This window comes from Rhipicephalus sanguineus, chromosome 2 (genome assembly GCF_013339695.2).
Source record: "Rhipicephalus sanguineus isolate Rsan-2018 chromosome 2, BIME_Rsan_1.4, whole genome shotgun sequence".
Taxonomy (NCBI): Eukaryota; Metazoa; Arthropoda; class Arachnida; order Ixodida; family Ixodidae; genus Rhipicephalus; species Rhipicephalus sanguineus.
In genome coordinates, this window is record NC_051177.1 from 120,812,445 (window position 1) to 120,817,912 (window position 5,468).

Sequence of the window (5,468 nt, forward strand, 5' to 3'; positions counted from 1 at the left end):
TATGTGTGCCGTGTGTCTTGCAACGAAGAGAACGACAAGAACCAGCAACTGTATGTATTGTGTTGGTTTAAGTATTTGCGTACCCGTTCACCTCCGTGTGGTTCTCGTCGCTTATGACGCTAGAGAAGATTTACATAGCCGCAGGTTAAGTCTGTTACAACAAGCAAAGTGACAATACACTGCTGTCACATAAAATTAATGATAATCTATTTAATGTTCAATCAAAATACTAGTATGACAAAGTGAACCTGGTGCTGACACTTCCAATTTCTCTAGTAGCAAAGAAAAAAGAAAAGTGATTTCTGAACCAAACTAGGTTATCGCAAAAGCTGTTGCTGCTGTGTGCCATAGGCACAGTGACAGCAATCGTAAATAGGTTTGAGAGTGCAATAGCGCTACGTGGCATTGAAATGCGAATTTACTATTGAAGCATATTGATGAGGGATTTGGCGCTAACTTAGGACACAGACGCGCCCCCTGTCTGTCAATTAAGGTGTCGCAGAAATGTAATATGGTGCCACTACTTGCCACAGCATCTCAACTTTCGGATGCTGTAAACGTATATCAGCATGTATATCTCGAAGCTGCTGAGTGTTCCTTGGTTACATGAGTGCGCATGCCTTTCATGGAGAAAGTCCGAATACAAAAATAGGTTAAAGGGATACTGAAGAAAATTTTTGCCACCGAGATTTTCAGCTAGAGTGAAAGACTAGGTGCTGAAATCGATAGAGACAACCTTCATTTCAGGCATAAGCTAGTGGAAAATAATCAATTAAATATGTTTTTCCCAAACTGCCGTGTCTAGCGGCTGTGCCATGAACTAGAGGAGGTGTCTAATGTCCCCGAAAATGGGCATGCCAACAATGCCAGCCGTTGCCCGCGTCTCTGCTCCCACTGCAGTTCCGAGCATTTGTTGCTACATTTGTATTGGGGTAGCGTGTGTTACATGGTCCCATAAAGAACAGCTCATACAGACGGATGTACGTACACAATATGGTATAGGTATGTGTGATGTCCTCTATTGAGTCGTGTTGGGCGACGGCATAGTTTCCGTGTTTACCAGTGCTAAGACAACAAAAGGCTTTGAGGCCTTCAAGCTGCTTCCACTGTAATATTTCCGCTGCTCTCAATATGGGTGGGACGATTACTTGGTTGTATAAAAAGATTATGCTGAATATGATAAGGGAATCGGGCACGAACAGGTTCTTAAAGGTACACCACTGCCTTGTCTGTGTTCATATATACTCGCAGCTGGTGCTTCCTACCTTTGTTTCATTTATTAATGTGGTTAGTAATTTTATAACACTCTCTGCCGTCTATGTCCGTATCTAACTTTTTTTTTTCTTGACAACTCGGGTTCGCCGAATATGCACCCTCTGGGTATGTGCGACGGCCCATAATATAATGTTAACATAGAAACGTCATCGCCAATTACACACCCATTTTAATATAGATTGCCCATTGCATTAATATTTCCAGTCATCTCGGAAAAGATGGATGTGTTGCCAATTTTCATTCTGCTGTCATTTGGAGGGTGGAAAACCTGCTATAGCACTGATTGGTTTGTCTGGCCTTTCTTTTTTGGCAAGAAAAAGTAGAAAAAATGTTGCAACGAAACAATAGAAACATTCATGTGCAGTTATTCATTTCTTTAAACAGCCTTTTGCAGTTATCAACACTGAGTTCCTGAAATGTAATTAGAAATCTTGTAACTTGGCTATTTACTGATCATTTTTGTTTTATGCTTAAGTTCAGCATTCACGATATTCCCATGGTACTCTTCAGTACCATGGGAATTGCCCTGAAGCCTCAGAAGGGAGAATGTTTGGGCGTGTTGGTTGTTCTTCGTTCTTCAGAAACCATAGCGCAAAAAAGAACACGGAACAAGGGAGCGCTTGTCCTGGTCTTTCTTGTCCCGTGTTCTTTTTTGCGCTATGGTTTTTTAATAGTCCTGAATCCACCTGCCAAGGTGTGCTGTGGCACTTGTCTGCTAAGCACGAAGGCATTCCTAGTACCTACGTCACTTGACGGCACTGCTGGGAGCGAGTCGGCCATATTGGTGAACAGTGGTTAGACCTTGTTCAGCGCTGCCTGATCGCACCTGCGATAAGGTGGCTAGAATGGGGAGGTGTGCTGAGTGCCGCGCGTTTCCCTTGCCAGAGAGGGTCCCTCTGCGCGCCGATGCCACCAGGGGCGCTGCTGTAGGGGGCGCGGGTACAGCCGCCGCTGTCGCAGATTGCTATTACAAGGAAACGCGGCATGATTTTTTTTTCTTTTCACCATTTACGTGTTCTTTATTGTACACGAGTCATGCATTAGTGAGCTGTGGTGAAAATGCCCTATAAAACGAAGAGAACTGAACGCTGGTGCTTCGTTCCTGGCTGCTACGAAAACTCTGAAACCAAAGAACTGAATTGCGAAGAAATACAATGATAGTGATTAACAAAATTTATGTTTGCCCTATCCCGGTATAGGGTGCCGTTTTCTTGTTCTTTTTCTCTGGCAACGAAGCTTAAAAAATTAAACCTCTAATACTATTAGAAAGGAATGATTTGCGCTTGTGCCTTGGACTTCTAATGTTCGTTGCAAGCAACGTGTTAGATATGGAAGCGCGATTACGATGGTCTGTAATTAGATCAGAGACACCAACAGTTAAAATGTACATTTTTAAAGATATACAGTTCACATCAGAGACAATCATTATATGTTTTCATTTAAAAGCCTAGTTTATTTTTTGAAGCACATTAGTTGTGAGTGAACACCCCTCAGATTATATTCGCATTAGCGCTGCTAGAACTACTCAATGTAAAAATATAACATACTGACTCTTCAAGTAAGCTCAGTTCGATCCTTCGCACACAATGTGATATTTTTTTCTCCTAATGCTAAACAAATGCCATTTCTCTATTTAAATTACCAGTACACAATCACCTTGCTCACATGACAATTAGCAATACAATTCATTATGTCAATAAAAAAACCGCGACTTATGCATCGGTAGAGGGTAAGGTTAGGACAACGTCACTAGACTAGGTTGCTAACCTAGTCTAGTAACGTTGGGTTAGGAATCATCTCTCGCTCTTTTCAGCGGTCTTTTTCACTTCGACTTCCCAATCATACACCTAAGGCGCTTAGCCGTGCTCCCTATTGGGTTGCAGAAATTAGCGCTTTTTTTCCTATCTTCCTCTTATCATCGTATATATACACCTATATTAATTCCAGAAATACTGGCTGTTGTTTTAGCAAGCTCCCGTCAAATGAATCAACAGCAGTTATAGTTACAGATTATCTTTCGGTATGTTCAGCACTTCCTATATACGGCAGCGAATTCAACACTCCTGAGCATGTTTCGTTATCTAATACCTGCAAACTTACAAAAAATTTGGTTGCTGAGGGTACTGGGCCACCGCGGATTGTATCTAAATGAAATGGTGGATTCATGAGCCTCAGTATCTCTATGTGGAGCTCTGATTCCTAATTTACCAGATACGGCTTATGCGACAGCTTTAAGGTATAGAAACGCTTGTTTGCAAAGCGACACTGGCAAATTATCACTGGATAAATTTAAAAACTTCGTACATGTAAGGTATTGCTGGAATAAACAGGGAATAAACAGCGGTGTGCATCGTGACAATTAGAAGTTTCTTACAGCAGATTATGCGGTCAAATTCCACGAGTGAATTTTTTATTTATATAATGCTGGTCTCATGGCGTCCCCGGCCGTTGTGCAAATTTTGCAATCAATTGAAACAACAGACCACTTCCTTTTATTCTGTCGCCGATATTACAACTAGAAAAAAAAGGTACCTCGTAGCTCCACTTCAGAAGATATGATTAACAATAAGTTGTTTTTATATTCAGAGGGATGTCTGTTATGCTGTATTTGGTTATATAAATATGACGAAAAGATTACCGCAATGGTTTATTTTTCTTTCCGTTTTCTTTGTTCCAAATCCATTTTGTCTAGATCGATCTTTTGCATTACTTCAGATCTATATATTTACTACCGCGAGGGTTATCTCTTTCATAAATTCCATCTGACAGTATGACCGCTTGCTCATTTATCATTTTCATTTACTCGATGTTTACTTTTTAATCTAACTTTCTAGTTACCCTTGGCTTCATATGTGTTTTTTTTAATTATCCATATTGTGTGTAACGAACTTTTTTTCTTTCAAGGAAGTAACACCAATCGAGATTTGCTGGTTGGTGCGCACCGCATGTCACTCCGATATATTCTTTCTCGCGTGCATTCCTTCACGGAAATCAGTAAAAAAGGAGAGGAAGATGAGAAGCGTACGAACTTGAGCTTGTTGGTACACATTCATAGTAAAAAAACAGCGCGAAAACTACAAGGACGAGACAGCGCTAGTCCTGTTTTATCTGTCTCGTCTTCGTAGTTTTCGCGCTGTTTTTTACTAGCAGAGGAAGATGTTACAGTGTGCCCTTTTTTACTGCACCCGCTGAAAGAGAAAAGGAAAAAGACGATTAACGCAGCAAACTGTTGCAAGCTAATAGCGCGAGGCAGGTTTGCCGTACATGAGCGGCGCTACGCGGCACGTCGTCTGCTCGACTCCCCGCGCCTCTGCGTACAGCGCCCCTTGCGGCATCGGCGCGATTTGGGGACCGGTTTTCGCGGTCGCTTTTCACACCTCCCCATTCTAGCCACCCTACCGCCCTACCTCCTGCGGGAGAGTATTTCGGCCGCGCGTTAAAAAAGTGACGTGGTACACAGAGCTGCTCCGCGCGCGGCGGTCGCGGTTGCCTAGACGACGAAGACGCGGCCGCGGCGGCACTCCGACCGTCGTTGGGTTCTGCGGCAGTGCCATGTTTCCTTTGGTATTACAAAGTATTGAGTGGGCATTGCGATGAAGCAGTGACTGCATGAGCTGCACGTCACAGCGCACAAATGCAACATTCAAGGGTAAACTTTAGCACAGCTTCACTGACTTGGCGTCGCGAAGACTGATGAAACTGCGGAGCTGGTGCCTTTTCCTTGGCTTTGGGGTGCGTTTTTTACTAAGTACTATTTTAGCTGTCGATACAGTGATGATAATATGACGCCGCTAAACGGTCCGTGAGCTCCTGCTTTGGCCACTCGCAAGTCAGGATCGGATTCCCTTCGTTGCTGGGCGGCCGACGTCTCTCTTCCCGACGAGTTTTGTCGTGCAGTTGCGGCGACACGCCTCTCTCACTCGAAACTCGGGGTCGGCCCGTCATCGTTGGGCCCATATGCTCTAGCGAATTCCCATCGTATTTCCCGCCGCGCCGCTTCTTCTCCCGAAGACAGAACCTTGTTCGTACTCGCCATACTCGTCGCCGAACGTCGTAATGCTCTGCGCCGACAGTGCACGCTTTTGTACTGCTTTGTTCACTCAGAATTTATACTTGCAGCAACAACGAAATGAAACAATGTTAGTGCTGTTAAATCAAGGTGTGCGGCCTAGAGGTAGGGGGCACTCTTGTAA